The sequence below is a fragment of the Oryzias melastigma genome, linkage group LG22 (assembly GCF_002922805.2).
Source record: "Oryzias melastigma strain HK-1 linkage group LG22, ASM292280v2, whole genome shotgun sequence".
Classification (NCBI taxonomy): Eukaryota; Metazoa; Chordata; class Actinopteri; order Beloniformes; family Adrianichthyidae; genus Oryzias; species Oryzias melastigma.
Window position 1 is genome coordinate 12583479 of NC_050533.1, and position 17964 is coordinate 12601442.

Consider the following 17964-nt stretch of genomic DNA (forward strand, 5'->3'; position numbering starts at 1 on the left):
CAGCTATTGAGGAATTTTAGGGATGTGTGTCGTATTAGTTTTTACTGCTGGACTGGATGTGAACTTTCCTTTAAAACATAAACATGAACAGAAAAAAAAGGTATTTTTTTGAGGATTTTTTAAAAAGTGCTATAATACGACAGGTTGGGCCTACAAAAAAAGTAATATTACGAGATTAAAAGTAATAAATGTATGACTTTTTTGTTGTACATTTGATTTTATTACCTGTAAATCTACTACCTTTTGTTTTCATAAATGTATGACTCTTTTTCTTGTAAATTTACGACTTTTTTCCTCATAAGTTTGAGTTTTTTTCTGTAAATATGTTTTCTCATAGGTTTAGAATTTTTTTGTAGATTTGACTTTTTTCTCAAAAATTTACTAGATTTAAAGTATAAATTTACAACTTTTAAACATGTAAAAAAAGTGATACATTTAGTCCATGACTTTTAAGTCATAAAAATACATGTTTATTTTCATAATTTAACAGTCACAACATTTTCTTGTAAATATACGTGGTTTAAAGTTTATCATATATTTATTCATTATTTTTTCTAAACTGGCCCTAATACTCCATATTAGTAGCACTATAAGGACAGGAAGAATCCAAACATTAAAAACACATTTTTTAACCAGAAATGTATTTAGAAAATTCTCCTTTTTTAAAACTAGGAAAAAAATGTAAATATTTTGGATGTTAAAGATTTCAATTTAAATATTTTGTTTTCATTTTATGAAGAAACGCGTTAAAAAACTCAGAAATTACTTATATTAATATGCACCTTCTTCGATTCAAGTTAAATACCTGGAAAAACAAAAAATAAATCTAAATCAACTCAGTGGCCTTGTGGTAGAGTGTCCTCCCTGAGACTGGAAGGTTGAGAGTTCAAATCCACCATTAGACCAAAGCCTTCATAAATTGGACCCGATGTCTCCCTGCGTGATACTCAGCATGAATGGCTTGGATTAAACCACTAAATTGTTCTTAAGCACAACTGTGTCTGCAGTTCACCACTCCCCCAGGGAATAAGTTTCAAATTTCTAGGTGTGTGACAGCTAATGGGCCTTTAACTTAAAAAATAGAGGAAAATGTTAACAGGAATACAGATCAGTGAATAATTTTCCTGACCTGCTCTTTTGATTGGGAGTCAAGTTATTTTAAAAACGGAACCAAATTTATTCATTTTCAATCAAGTTATTCCCTAAAAACGTGTCATTTTGACATTTTAAACTGTATAAAGTGACATTAATGTTCAAAAGTCTAAGTCTGGGGATCAGAAGCTAATATTTAAGCTCTGACAAAATGAAAAGAGGAGAAAAGGGCAGAGAACAAAATGCAAAACCACATTTATGGAGGATCAAAACTGATTTCTCTCCATTTTACAGCAAAGTTTACAGCTGAATCAGCTGCCAGGACAACGGAGAGACACGTTTACATGTTTTAAAGACCCACTCTGATGTAAATTGAGTTTTTAACATGTTCTTGTGACATTTTGCTTATGATGGTTGACATATATAAAGAAATTTTGACTTAAAAAGGAATTTCTAAGATTTCTGTCCAGTTTTCACTGTGGGTCCATGGGAGGCTTTTAGTTTGAAAAACATTGTATTCATACTGTAGTAAAACCTCGACGGTGTGCAGCAAAGTCATGCAGAGCAATGGAGACGTCATCATATAGGGCAGGCAGTCTCTTACTGCTTCTCTATGATCCCATGAATACAAAATTGTAAGTTTCAAAACAAAACTATAAAAATGATTCACAATTATTAATAATAATAATAATAATTGTCTAAATTAGTGGGTTTGCATTGATGTCAAAGTGCTTAAGGTGAACTATGAAGAAGCTGAATGTTCATCACTTTTTGGTTTGATTTCTGGTCATGCTGTAACTTTCTTTTTTTTAACCAACAGCTGGTAACAATAAAGAGGCGACAATATATAATCCATATTAAGAATGATCCAAACAGAAAGACACGTCTCACCACATTAGTAAAACCCACTCGATCTTACGCGTTGCAGTAAGTTCCCAGATGTTCCCAACCTACATGATCTGAACCATCAGTGCAGCAGGATTCTGATCATCAATAACAAACCCACATGGATGATTCCCACAAGAAAAACATTCTGAGAACTTAAAAATCCTTTCATTTTTATCTAATAAATCTGAATTGGTTACAGTGTGAAGGAAAGAAAGTCTTTATTTCTGTTGTTTTTCTAGAGATTCATGTCAAAGAAAGTAGCTAATAGGACTTCTCTTTTAATGGAAACCATGAACTTGAAAAGTTCTACTCTGCCAAAAAGCTGCAGGAGCTGATTAAATCGCAATCCTGGAGGAAAAAAGAAAATCTTGTGAAGTTTTTGGGTAATACGTTGCTGAATTATCTCAGTGTAATAAATCGAAAGTCATTCAGTATTTGTTTTCTGCTTCCTTTATGTCCAATAAAATGAACTGAAAACTACAAAAGAAAAAGAAAGTGGAGTTTAACTTTTCAGACACAAGGATGTAGTCAGTGAAGGCAACAAACAAAGACTAAGGAAAACATGCTAATATATATGAGTTATTGTTAAAGCTATTTAAAGTGAGGAATGACTCTGATCCTGAAAGAAAAATTGTAAATCTCCCTGCAATATCCCCTAGTCGCCAACAGGAGGTGCTGTTTGGACAGCTGCCATTCTTTGCTCAACTTTCCAAAGTATGAGCCATGCAGGGACTTAAATGGATTAAATGAATGTCACCAGGTCCTAATGCCATTAGGGGCTGTTGTAATTCACTAGAACTGATTATATTAGAGAGAAGACATGGTGCTCTCACGATGCCTCTAACAGGCTCTGCCTTCAGGCCATGTCTCCTCTTAAGGCAAATAGAAAAACAAGACGGGAAGCGGAGGAGAAATGCAAAACAAATGTGGAGGTCCGAGAAGCTCTGCGTGTCACAGGTGCTCCAGTTGTAGAGGAAATCGTAATTTTGTAAGAAGCAAAACTGAAACAACATAAACACTGTGAGTTCTTTAGGGATGTATTCAGACTGGACGCATTTGGTTCACGTAAAGTGAAATAGAGTTCGTTTCCTTTGATAATCCGGAACAAAGGTTCCGTCTGAATACGTGCTGGTCCGGAACCAGGAACCGCTCTCTGACTATCATTCGGGGTGGTTGGTTTTTCAATTGGCCTGAACTTCAGTTCGCTTGAGATTCTTCAGTCGGATCACGATTCGCTCCAAAGCGAAACAACTGAACAAAAATGGCCGCTCATTGCCGACAAACGAGCAGCGATGCAACAGCAAGTCATTAAAATGTGGTCAGATGAATGCAGCCTCATTAAAACAGCTTTGATCCACGTTGCTTCTCACACTGTGTTCCTGACAATCTATACGTCACAAACACTTATTGTAGCCGTAGCGTTCTCAGCAACAGCCTGGCAGCACGTCTCTGCAGTAAAAGTGTTGAACCTGGCCTTCATACCAAAAAATGTACCTGCAAAATAAATACATTTGAAAAAGTGAAATATCTTGACAAGTATTTAAAAGTGCAGCAACTACATCTTTTTTTTGTGCTTTGACCTGCCCCCATAACTGCTGGCCAATGACCGAAGAGATCTTTAGTCAGATGGTTTTGTTTACAAGCTTTAGTCCAGAACAGAAATCTCTGGTAGACGCCTGACTGAATACTGATAAAATGGAAGGTTTAGGACTCAGTCTGGAACATATCATTTTTGAATACACCCTAGAGAGCCACTCTGATCATCTTTTGATATATTTTGTGTTTTTTTTTTATTACGACGATGCTGTTTTAATCCAAAATCATTTAAATATATATATATAATTGTGTTGTTTTAGGACGTAGTTTCTGTAGAGCGGCAGTAGTTCATTAGAAATTTACCTCTGACTGTTGACTAATTTCCCATCATCCCTTTGCTTACGCTCTCTCCCGCCATCTTACAGCCCCTCACAACCCCAACCTAACATTACCGGTGTAACAAAACTGGAGAGAAATACTGGAGATTTCCAGACTTAGTTTTGAGCCAGATGCCATCTTGAACAAGAAAAACAAAGACGATAATGGATCTATTTGTCTGCAAGTGGATGTATCGGAATGGATTATAGTTTGTACTTAACAACTTCAAGCTTTTTCAAACATGCTCCTGATTCACCACAATTTGAATAAAAAAAACAGATTTTAATCTTAATTTTCTAAATAAATTTCCTCCATTATGAGAAAAATGCCACAAGAACATGTTAAAAAAACCAAAAAACAGTATTTATCAGAGTGAGTCTTTAAGAAAACACACCGAACACATGAATATGAAGAAGTGGGTCAGCTTATTAATATGTGCAAACGCTACAGACTGCCTCCTGACAGCCATTTGTTTAAAAAAAAGCATCAGAAAGAGGATGTCCATCAACAAAAATACTTTCATTAGCAAAACTAACATCTTCCATTGACATGCCCCTGTGGGTGTTTGATCAAAGCCCAGCACGGCGTCCTTCCCTCCTCTCTGCAGTGATCAGAGCTGCTGCTCGTGTCACTTTCTTGGCCGGTTTCACTGCCCTCAGTTCTTTTGGATTGTATTAAATATTTATTGTAAACCTAGCAAGAGCTGAATCCCTTGAGCGGACAAAGCTAAAGATCTCAACATGAAACTGAAAGAGTAAATGAGTGAGAAAAAAACCTCTCCAAGCCCTTATGGGGTGATGTAAAGCTCAGCTTGAAAAGGCTTCTTTTTTTGAAGAATTCCTCCACTCTCTTAGTGGGAGTGTTGCTTCGTAAAGGACATTCTAAGGTGTGTGTGTGGGAAAGAGGCAGAAACATGGAGCAGAGTCAACATCTGGAGAAGCAGCTGTTTTTTCTTTATCCCGCCAGATAAAGAACCTTTTAAATACCTCTTTCAGCTACTTACTTAATCATTTCCCCGGCAGGATTATCAGTTCTCCATCTCAGTTTTTGGAAATTAAAAGCAACTTGGTCAACTGTCCTTCGTACTTTACCCTTTTTAATTTATGAAATTAGCATAATTGCATTTATTTAATTTGCTTATTGTAATCTAATTGAGACAATATTACTTATGATCAGATAGTTTTATCTTTCTGTTCTGAAGAACAGGATGTGAAATGAGGATTTGCCCCACAATAACAAGGTTTATGTGCAGGTTTTTTCTTTTATGGCATCTAAAGACCGTAAAATCTATGATTATTTGGATGTAAAGCTATAAAACATTTTAAATTAAATTAATATATATATAGAAAATATGTTTGATAGGTTGACCCAACAAAAACTCCAACTTAAACATATAATTTTGTTTGAAAACATCAAATTCTGCCCATATAGTTTATCATAGTGATCTAAATGAGAGAAACCTGACCCAGCTTCCTTTGTTTGTTTGGTAAATTTCTCAATGCAAGAGACACTTTAAAGTGGAGCCACATGGTACGTTTCTAAAGATGCACACAACACACAAGTGAACCCCTTTCCTTCCAAAAACAGCAACAATAGCATAGAATTGAGTACATTAAGATTTTTTTTCTTTTATTCTTATTTTATTTTTACTTTACACCTTCAAGCATCTGTTCTATTCATAGTTTCTAAACTTTCTTTGATCCTACACTCCATGAACACCCAAGGACATTTCTTTTTGTTGCTTTTAGTTTGAAATATTTTTTATTTTATTTGGACTTTGCCTTTTGAAATACTGTTTTACTTCATATTTTATTTGGTTTTGTGTCTTTGCAACCTGAATTTCTAAGGAACCACTCCAGTGAAAGTGATGTTTTTACATGTTCTTGGAGCCTTCTTGTAAAAATAAAAACTGCAGTTCTGGGTATTTCTTTATTCAAATTGTGATGGATCAGACAAAAACCCACAGTTTGAAAAAGCTCGGGTTTGTGACAACAGTCATGGGAAGGCCAAAGTCTCACTTTGCTGCTACAATTCTGATTCATCCACTTGTAGACAAATAGATCCATTAATGTCTTTGTACAGCTACATTGTGCTGATATTGCTCGCCGTTTTTTTTTTTTTTTTTTTGCTACGCTGATGTTAGCTTGGGTTTGTGAGGAGCTGTAAGCTAGTGGGAGAGAGTGTAAACAATGCTGGGATATAAACGTAGTGTAGCTTTCACGCCAACAGTCCTGCCCACAAGGGGTCCTGCCCAGAGGTCAATTTTTAAAAAAAACTCTTGCTGCTCTACAGAAAATATGTCTTTTGTGATTTTGGCTAAAAACTGATTGATCACAATTAAAAGACAACTGGGAATGATTTTACAATAGATAAAAATATATTGGAGTGGGACTTAAAGTGAAATTGGCTAAATATAAGGAAAATACAGTTGGAATCATTTACTGGAGGAAAATCCACAAGGTGTGATTGTGAAACTTTAAAATTGACTCTTTAATAACGAAGCCTGAAAGCAAAAAAAAATAATAATTATAGTGTAAAAGAGTTTTTCAACATCAAGGACTCATAAATGTAACTGTTTTAGGTACAGTATCTCCCTGTAAAAAGGACAAAGCAGAAAAAAACATGTTTCTGTTTATTTAATGTTTTTGATGGAAACGATGAAAGTTTGGTGCAACTTTCATTAAAAATTTTAACAGTACACCAAAGAAACCCTTAAAAGTATGTTAATATGTGGCAAAATATTGAGAGAATAAAATCCCAAATTAATAATCGATTTTCACTTGTTTAGGAAAAAAGCTGATTTCAACAAATCTTGTAGTTGAAGAAATACAAAGTTTCAACTCTACATCCTCCATTGAGACAGAGCAGGGCGTCATCTGCATAACACGAGACTTACCTGTTATTTATTCCTTTAAGTAAGTCAGCATAGAGATGACAACACTGAACCCTGTCTAGAACCCACAAAGCATCACACTCCCTCCTATCAGAAAATCATCAGTCACGACCCAAAAAACCATCTTAATGCCAAAACTATGTCAAGTCTTTATGATAAAACGACGGTGAGGACACGTTTGATGGATCAGGATTCATTCTTGATGCTTTCTTGAGGAAATTGGTCAGAGAAATTCCTTTAGGGAGGAAAGATAACGATACATAGATTTTAAATTTGTACAGCAATCCATTTGTGTCTCTCTCTGATGAGGCTGAGTGATGACGCTGAGAGGAGAGAAGTCTGGGGACCATTTCTTCAACTGCTGCCCCCACGACCCCGTCCCAGATAAGCATCATGGATCTTATTTTCAACATCAAACATAATTAGTATTCATTTAGAGTTTTGCTCTTGGCCACCTGGTGCGTGCATTTTGATTATGCCCTCTCATTTTACCTTTGATTAGAGCTCCACAACTCCACGGGGAAATATGCAGCTCAGCTGAAGTCTCATTTATCCCTGTGTTCTAGGAAGCGCACTTGTGCGTACGCTCCGTGTCGGATGCTGCCAGTGTGGGTTCACAGATGTTTTTCAATATCTGCTGTTGCCAGATTGCTTGACGACAGCAGGGACGTTTGAAAAACCCAAATCATGAGCTCACTGTCGTCAGAAGAGAAAGTCTGCATGTTGATATTTAGAATTTTTTTGGTCTGGTATTATAATGAAAACCCCACAGAGGCAGCTTTAGAACACAATAACTGAAACACATAAAGTGAAGTATTATGTCACACTCACACTATATTCTGTCATAACAGCTCGGTCTATTGTCAGACATTGACCACATATGTAATAGTCTTAACAAAATGTTTGAATAAATATATACATAATCTTTCTAGCAACCCAAGTCAATGAGGTCACATGTTTTTTAGCCTTTATGAGAAGAGAACTGAACTTTTTAACAAATAAACTGTGTTGTCCAAACATATAAACAAAGCATAATTTTGTATAATTAAATAAATATTTATTGTTTTTATTGAAGGCAACATTTCTGGCAAAAATGTATCTTAAAGTTAATCAACCTAGCAATTAATACATGTGTGAAAATACAAAGTTTGAAGTTCTTCTAAGATGTACTGCATTCCATTAACATTTTACCAACTTAAAGTCCTACTCCAATCATTTTTTTGCCAAGTTATTTTTAAAAATTTCCCAGTATTGTTTATTATAAATTAGAGGTTTAGAGCCAAAATAAATAAATAAATAAATCAACCTAAAATCAAAAGCAAATATACCTAAGCATCACAACCATGTTGGAGAAAATGTGGAAGAATGAACGCAGATCATTCTCATACTTTTTGGCTTTATTCTGTAATCAGTTATTTTTGGAAAGACATCCATCATGTCAACACTGGAATCTTGGGTTACAATCTACTATATTCTTATTTTTGGGCAATTTGTCAAACAATGTTTTTTAAAGTGACAAGTATTTCATTAAAATCTTCCTAGAAAACAATTACTAAAAATGGTATAAGAGAGAGTCACCAACACAACAGGGATGGGAGAAAATAGTAAAGGAAATCTATAAGATGGAAATGCTGAATCATAGGAGAAAAACGGAGGAACTTTTCATAAAAAGATTGGAAAAATGGACCATACACACAATAGAACATATGAACATATACGGAGCATATAAAAACCTCTAGTCAAGGCAAGCCAATGTATGTGTGTGAGTGCTTTTTTTTTCTCTGTTTTGATTGTTGTTTCCCCCGGTTCTTTAATTTGTTTGTTTTGTTAATTTTTCCTCTTTACTTACAAGGTTTGCCCCCTTCTGTATGTTTGCCCTTAATGTAAAAAAAAAAAAAAATCATTTTCTAGGACATAATCTCTGCAGAGCGGCAGTACTTAGTTAAAAATTTGCATTTTGAGCTTGTAGCCAGCCCAGCATACTTTCTACACCACAAATACGCTCTTTTTCAAACTGGCTTTTTTTCGTCTGCTCCTGATTCTGAATGATTTGAATTAAGAAAAATTCAGAAATGTAATTTCATGCTTAATTTTCTTTTTATATGCCCTTCATCATCAGATTAAAACACCATTTTCATTCAACACTTGAAATAAAAAAATGACAAAAAGTAGTTTTGTCTGTGCATTTTCACACTTCTCCTTTAGGGATAATTTTTTTTTTTTTAATTTACATTTTGTATGTTAGAAATTTTCTGGAATATATTTGAAGTTCTCAAAAAAATCTTCAAGCTTGATTGTTAACATTATCTCTACAATTGTTTTGTCAATTAATGGGTACAAATATATATATATATATATATATTTTTGGTTTTACCTTCTAATATTGACCTGCAAGCGATCAAAAAGTCAACCACCTTCAAAAATGAACAACCAGTGACAGAGAACATAAAGATGAACTTTTTGGGGGGGTAATTTTATTATGGCGTTTAAAAAGCAGGTAAATTCTTTACTAAATTAAAATTACACAAAAGTTTCAACAAATTTAAGGAGAATGTTATAAAATCAAAATATTTTTTTTTTTTTAGGGGAAGCAGCAGGTGAAATATAAGGGCCAACTAAACAAAGTTATAAAATTCTGTTTATCAAATAAATACTTTTAGAGTTACATTACAAAATTTAGAGAAAACATCTCTGTGGGATCTGTGAGAGAAAACAAGCGAACACTGTACCATTATTATTAAATAGATGTTTGTTTTTCATGATCGGACAATCTACAGACTGCAGGACATATAATTGTGTTTGGGTGCCATTTGAGCTTAAAGCCTAAGATAATAATCTCAAATTTTCAAACATTTGTGGTTCAATTCCTAACCTCCACTGTTCATAAAACAAAGCATCTGCTGGAAAGATCTAAATGTACTCAAACTGATGAGTATGATAAAACATTGGCACTATAAATGGTACTTAGAGGACTGTAATTATGAATAAGAGGCTATTAAATAAGAAAAAAGAGAAACATTTTTTAAACCGTACATTCAGTAAATCAAGACTAAACACAGGAGTTGTTTTCTGAAGGCCTGAACAAACTGTTTCTGCTGTGTTGTGGCTGACACACTGGATTCCTTTAGGCTGAGGAACAGGCCTGTAAAACCAGAGGGATTTGTGTCTGGAAAATGAAGGCAGGTATGAATCCCAGCATGAAGAGCAGGTTTAAATATAGCAGAGCTGGAGATCGTTTTCTCCAGAGATCCACTGGGAACCAACACGGATCTGAGCAAAGTTTCAAAATGAAATCGGAATCAGAGTACTTTTCCAGAAAGAAAGTATGTGATGTTTGACTGTTGTGTTCAGGGTCCACCACCAGTTTTTAATCCTAAATTATGTTATAGTCGTCCTCCATTATAAGAAAAATGCTACAAAAATATGTAAACACAATTTTTATTAAAGTGGGTCTATAATGAAGGTAGAAAAGTGCTATTTATGTATATATTATTTCCCATTAGATGGAATATATTGGACATATTTTATCCAAGTTGTGTTTTTCGTTGTAACTGGGAGTCTGGGGTCCAGGGGGAATGGAGGTTTGTTGTCAGGCTAATATGCTCACATCCAGAACTTCATCAAAGCTTTTAGAGACACCATAACAGTCTCTGATGACCAATCATTAGGTTAAGTGCACTTCCGAGCGCTGATTCATCTTCCTGTGGCCTGTGTAAAACATTAATCACAATAAGCATTTGAGTTTTAATGAGTGACTGAGAGGGAATGAATGTTGACAATACAATTGCACTCAACTTCATAATGTGGCATCTAAGTAAAACAGAAGCCAACGCTTGTTGTTGGAGACTTTCATGGTTCTGCCTGAGAAGGTGAGAATAAAAAACAGCTGCTGGTGTTTGTCTGAACTGTGGACCTTAACATTAAGCCTACACTGCAGTGTTTTATCAGGATAAAAACACCCATGACAGGAAATACGCTCAAAAATTGCTCTATTTTATCTACTTTCAGGTTTAGTTTAGACTCTTATTAAAATATATAACGATTTATATCACATTTGATACAGGGATTTCTGATCTGATAAGCATGATCACATTTTTCCTAAAAAATGTAATGTATATATACCTTGGTCCATGTTTCCTGCCCTGTAGTTCATTATCATTCCACTAGGGGCAGTAGAACAGCTGTTCTGCTTAATAACACTGTTGGCGGGAAAAGTTTAGCTAATTTACAAAACTTTATTGTGAGAATAACTGAACATTTGTTATTCATATTTTTAAATAACAACTTTCTATATTGAAAGAATTTACGATTTGTTGATAGTTGATTTTTTATAAAACTGTTACACCATGTCAAAAATGTGTGGATCAAATTTGAGACACTGGGTAAATATGGTGCTTTTTCTACTAACACTTTTTTCTAAAAACTTACCAAATCACTCAACGAAAATTTTTGTATAAAAAATAACATTGTTATTCCAAAATATTTGAATGTTTCTGTATAAATATATATACATATGTGTGTACACAAACACATATACTTTTATATACTTATATTCACATATTCTTGTGCATTTTTTGTTTAGTAAGAATTCATTAGCATCTGTTTAGTCATAATGTGTGTATAAGTATGTGTATTTTTGTGAATCGAATACTTAAGTCACATAAAAAGTCAAGTTGTTGCTGACCCATGAAAAAGAAATTTTAAAAATATGTTTTAAACAAATCAAAAAAGAGGTTTCCTGTAGTCTAATTTGGAGAAAATCACATACTGTTCCAAAAACAGCAGAAATTACAGAAAAAGGAAAAAAGTAACGTTTATGGTCCTAAAATCCCCCCTTTGTAAAATGATTGTGTACATTTTAGTCTATAGTTTTTTATTTTTGATTTTATTATAAACATCTAATATTTTCTATTTTTTTAACACTCATATTTTTGTAATGATTTTTGTCTCAAATCTTATTATACGTTTATACTAGTTTACTAATTACAAGAAAAAAAGTTTTTTGTGTGAAAAATTGTGTTTATAGATGCATTTAAAAAGGTTGATGCATATCTCAAATTTGCCTCAAAATATTGATTTTGTGTCACCTTTAATTCAGTCAGGTCTTTTCTAACAGCTCTCTAAAAACAACAATCCTTCGCATGTGTTGTCAGTGATGGTTTGGTGTTTTTAGAGTCAGAAGTTTGACTGTTCTCCATCAAACCACAGCGACAAACCTCCTTTCACTCTGAGTCACGTGGCAGAGCCCTGTCAGATATCCCAACCCAGTATCAGACCCAACTAACCCGTGTTTGCACCTATAATTGGAGTGTTAAAAACCCATTAACCTCCACTTAAAGTGAAAAGCCTGAAAATGTAAATGAGGCTTTTCCATTCCAGCCATTAACCTACAATGAGAGGAGCATTTCTGGGTTAAAGGGAAAACATCCGTACACGGTAATTAATTAGACTCTCTCTAGCGTGTGTGGGGGTGTGCTTGTGTGTGTTTGAGGTGTATTGACTGTATAAATGTGCTAATAAACCCATTAAAAACATCAATACTGAAGCAGAGCAACAGCTTTATGTTAATCATTATCTTTTACAAACGCGCTTTTAACAGAACAACATTGATTATGGGAGTGGGTTCTGCTAGAATGACCCAGCCAAGCCTTTATTTGTGCTTGGGAGCTCTAAAAAGTTAGAATGTTCCCCTTTTTAAAGCAGACAGAGACATTTTAAGAGTTTCAGTTGTTTGAGTCCAACACAACAACTTCCTATTATTCATTATAGGATCCAGGAAGAGTATTACAGACTAGACGTGTGTATTGGCAAGAGTCAGGCGACACAATACGTATCAGGATACACGTGTCATGATGCAATACATATCATTGATATATCTCAAGATATTACCAGACAATAATTCACTTTATTTTTTAAGTTATGAGTTAGGAAATATCAGATTATTAATGTTTTTTGCACCAATAAAATGGTAAAATACATGTTATACTGGTGCAGTTGTTAGAGCTCTTGCCTCACAGCAAGAAGGCCCATGGTTCAACTTCGGATTGGGGGACCTGAAACAGAATCATCAGTTGGAGACCTTTCTGTGTGGAGTTTGCATGTTCTCCCCGTGCATGCGTGGGTTTTCTCCCATTGTCCAAAAACATGCTTCATAAGTTCATAAGTTATTTGCCCCTAGATGTGAATGAGAGTGTGTATTGTGTGTGATTGTGGCCCTGCGACAGACTAGCGACCTGTCAAGGGTGTATCCTGCCTTCAACCAGAAGTAGCCGGATAAGGCTTTGGCAGCCCCGTGACCCCGAAAGGAACAAAACGGGTTTAGAAAATGGTTGGAATGGATGGACATGTTGCCTTGTTTCCACTGAGTTGGGTCATTCTGGCCATACAGACCCTTTTTAAAAATGTGAATATCATGGAAAAGGGTATTCATCCCTATGATTCAATTAAAAAAATCAAATTCTTAAAATATAGATTCTGGGGTGACTGTTTTACATTAATTAAGCCCACAATTTCAAAATACTTTGGAGAAATCTCCCCCAATTTTTGCAGGACATGAACATTTTCAACTGAGTTTCACCAACTAATCATCTTTTAAACTCAGAGAACCTGCATGTTTTTCACAGGAAGCATTGAGGCTCATCATGAAAAACACATGTCTACGTTTTCTCTCAATGCGCCATAAATTCACTTTTTCCATTTATACGCATACGACAAAAGAGAGGTGGGTTCATTGCTAGCTTGCAGGATGAATGCTGAATGGTCACTTAGGATCTCACTCCCCTGTTTAACATGCAGACGCTCTTTCCTTTTACATCATGCCTGAGACCTTCAGGTTCCCTTTTCACCAACATCTGCTCACACAAACGTTTATCAGAGACTCGGAGCCAAGCTATTACCAGCAATCATGTCTGAGTTTTTGACTTGACCCGTGATTAAACTGTTTTTGTTTTGCTTTTTTGTAATCGGCAATTGGCCAACACAAAATCTGATATTTTTCTTCACATGGTCAAATTTGTGAACTTTTGGGCTCCTATGAGGTAAAACTTGACCGTGTGTCGTCCAGGTCAGCCCTTTAGCTGCCTCAGCGAGGTTTTGGAGAGCATTCGTGAGCTCCTGATATGATCAGATCACTCAAGGTGTCCGTCTAAGATGTTTTTTTTGTGTTTGTTTTTCATTTTGAGAAGACATCCAACGTTATTTTAACAGCTGCCAAGCTTGACATTCCTACAAACGTCACCATCCACCCTCAAGCTCAACAAACTGGGGAACAAAAAATGTTCATTGTAAAACGTTTTACTAGCTATGTTCAGTTCTGGGGATCTGGTTTGCTAAACTAGGGCCAGTTTTCCCACATTCAGACCCAAGTTAAGTCTGATTGAATCCATCTGTGAACTGAATCAACTCTGACAGGTTACATGAAGGAGCGACAGCGCCCCCCTCCCCATTGCTGAGAGCTCTTTATTTACATGCTCTCCTCTCACCCACAACCTAACGTTGGCGGTGCAACAAAAATGGCGAGCATTATTGGAGCTTTCCAGCAGTGCCGTTTTGAGCTAGATACTGATGAGGAAAATAAAACGTACATGGATCTACAGTTGCCAGAAAATCTATATGAACCCTCTGGGATTACTTGAACTTCTGCATGAATGTTATAAAATATGTTCGGATCTTCCTCTAAGTCATACAGTTTGGCTAAACTAACACAACACAAAAAATGTAAGTTTTTGTGTTTTTATTGAACAAAATGTGTAAAAATTCAAAGTGCAAGGTGGAAAACATGTGTAAATCCCTGTATTTAATAACTGGTTGACCCTCCTTTAGCAGTTGTATTAGTTTAAGCAAACTGAATTTATCATATGATGTGACTGTGATGAAGATCAGTACATATTTTTTTTATGACAAATTCATTCAGAAATCCAAGTAATCCCAAAGAATTCACATACTTTCTCTTGCAACTAAATGAATAAATCAGAATGGAGCAGAGCAGGGAGCTTACGGCTTGCCGTAGTAGGTTCTACATCACACCTACAAGCATTTTCCAACTGCATTTTTTTGTCTGCTCCTGATTCACAACAACTTGAATACTCTGAAATTCAATTTGAGATTTATTTTCTTAATAAATGTCATCAGAAAAATGCTACAAAAACATGTTAAAAAGACTTCCATCAGAGTGATTCTTCCAGTGGTGATGGACTAATGAAAAAAGCTGCCTCTATATTATAGTTTCACATGCTGTTTGTATGATCTTAATGCTCTAAAAGGACCTAAAATTTATGATTTTATTGAAACTAAAAGCCAGTTTATAATGGAATTGAAAACACAAAACTCTGTTTTTATGGATAAATATGTTTTAATTTGTAGCTGACAAACATTTACATTCAGTTTTTAAAATCCAAATTTCACCTGTAATTAATAAACAGAGAATAATTGCTTAATTGTTAATAACTTTTTCCCAATGGTAATTTTTCATATGCTCCTCATTCTTAACGATTTGAATAAAGAAATAATCGGAAATGTAATTTTAAACGAATTTCTTTACATATGTTCATCAGAAAAATGCCACAAAAACATGCTAAAAACACAATTTTCCTTGAAGTGGGTCTTTAAATCAGCATACTAGCCTTTTTTGTCTACTGACAAGTCCATAAGTAGTTACGCTTTTATCTAGTGTTTGTAGTCGAGGCGAACAATCTAGACCTTCATTAACTTTTGTGAAACTTGATAGCAAAATGCACAACATAGTAAAGCTTTTATAACTAAAGTTACCACAGTTTTGTTGTTACAGAGGAAGCATGTCGCTCGTGAAAGAGTGCTGGTTGCAGACACGGTTCTCCAAACTCAGAAGTGCTCTTGAGCTCGGAGTGCAGCTCGTGTTGGTACAGCCCACTCCTTCTTGATCCACAAGTGGTTTTTCTGTATTTTGTCAACAGAATTGACTGTGGTTTTAGTTTGGGATCATTTCAGAAGCGTTAAAGTTGATCGATCTGTTTTATTCCAGACTCATACATGCTTTGGGACAGCAGAAACAGCAGTAGGCTGGCTCCTTCCCCTGCTGCTCTGCTTTCTTTCCTCTTGGTTTCATCCAGCTGGCATGTTGAGTTGTATTTGTTCTGCTAATATGTGCATCTAGAGGGATCTGTCCAAATTCCACAAGTACAACTTTTCGGGACATTGCGGTTATTGTAAAGAAAACATCATTAAACCAGATTAGTCAGACTTCCTGCTGCAACAGAAAACAGATCCTACAGACCTGCCGGCTTGACGCTGCTCTGTAGAGTCACACGTGTGTCTGCATGAATGGAGAGAACAAGTTTCCACAGCTCAAACAAGCGAGCATTTCCCAAGATGGGACAGAGATAAAATTTGGATAGTAGTCTTCAGCGTATTTGATCTATCAGTTTCTTGGGCTTGTAGTCAAAACTGTTTGTAAAAAATGACAAATAGAGACACATCTGACCTGAATTCATCTGAGATTTACTGTCTTAAATAACATGGGAGGAGGCGGGATCTTACCCTGATTTCTCTTGACAGTTGAAGGTCTGCACAAAAAAAACAAAAAAAAAAATGATTGGGCCGATCGTTTGTAGAGTAACTTGACAAACATGCCTACATTTTGCTGACAAAATTTTGGGTTTTTAAGAAAAAGTGTTGAAGTTTTGTCTCTCGGTTTCTAGTAAATTTCCTCTATTGACTTCCATTCTGAATAAGGAGGAGGGGGGAAAGTTTAGAAAGGTATAAAGATATCATAAAGTAAGGCTGGGTATCATCAATAATTTCTAGAATTGATTTGATTCAAAAGAGCCTGGATCAATAAGATTCTGATTTCTACCACTAGCCCTATTATGAGAAATCACAGTATGTGTTAGCATCACGCTAGCTGACTTTAGCACTATATGTTTGATCGATCCTTACTTTTATGGATCGATTATTGATCTATTAAACCTGCGTTTTCATCACACATATGCACAAATCTTTGGAGCAGGGAGCTTGTGGCCCCCCCAGCGTATTTCCTATGTCACAAATGAGCTTTTTTACCAACAGTATTTTTTTGTCTGCTCCTGATTCACAACGATTTGAATGAGAAATACTCAGAAATACTATTTTGATCTTAATTTTTGGTAGAAATGTCCTCCATCATCAGAAAAATGCTACTAGAACATGCTAAAAAACAACATTTTCCATGAAGTGGGTCTTTAAAAGTTCACAATTTGTCTTAATCATGACACTGGTGTATCAATTGATGTTTGATGTGTTTTTAGTGCAGAATTGAATGCAAACCCAAAGTAATCCACATCTTTTCCTGCTTTTCCCTTGGTTGGACAAACTTTGGTTTAGGTATTGGGTTTTTGCACAGATGTCCGTGGTCCTTTAACTGGCAAGCTTCTGAATTTTCCAAAAGTGACATAAGTTTTTAGACCTTAAGCTCTTAATTACACAAGTGCATCACATTACTGTCTAGTACAAGAAACAAAATGTACTAAAGTAGAATTTTGCACGAGGCTTTGTGCTCATTTTTTCATTTCAGATGAATTTCAGCAGTTTGATTCTGTATACTTTTTTTAAATTTAAAAAGCCTTTTATAATAGTTACCTCAGATAAAAAAAATATTTTCTGCGGCAATATCTCAAGATTTTTAGATTTTAGTTTTCCATCAGGAATCTCAGAAAATGTTAACAATGATTAAATAGTCTCTGAAAACATTTGTCTTAAGGCCATCTCAGTGGAAATCTCTGTGTATCACTTTCACATTTCTACGCAATGACAAAGAGGTCATAAAGTATCCCAGAATTTGTGTTCTCTGAAGTTGATACTTTGAGTGCACGGTAAAATACGAAGAGGGTCTGCACCACGCTCATCATTATCCCCTTGGAAGACACCAGCTGCAGCATTACTGTCATGTCCGTGTATAAAATACAGCCAGAGATGTTCAGTTAATAAATCCCAGTGAGCGGAGAGCCTTTTTAAGAGGAGGAGGAGGTGTTTGAGCTCTTCTGCAGCCACAATCCCTACTTTCTCCCTCTTGTTTTCTCAGCATGCGTCATAACGTCCTCATGCGCCGTACTGTATATTTAATGCTTTTCAGATTACATTACTCACTCTCTGTAAACAACAAATTCCTTCCATGATTTTAATTACTGCCTTTAGGATGAAGAATGTCCATTTGATATACAGAATGT

At 35.4% G+C, this 17964-nt stretch overlaps 1 protein-coding gene across 2 annotated transcripts in view; it reads left to right on the top strand.

Annotated features, from left to right (window-relative positions):
• rpap1 (RNA polymerase II associated protein 1) overlaps positions 1–17964 on the top strand; it is a 50163-nt gene that overhangs the window by 20364 nt on the left and 11835 nt on the right. Inside the window, exon 29 of one of the 2 annotated variants that reach the window (XR_002919837.2) lies at positions 1913–2163. The exons of the other annotated variant lie outside the window; for it this stretch is intronic. The gene's annotated coding sequence lies outside the window, so the exon portion shown is untranslated. Of the gene's footprint in view, positions 1–1912; positions 2164–17964 lie in introns of those variants that run through there. 2 annotated transcript variants of the gene reach the window in all.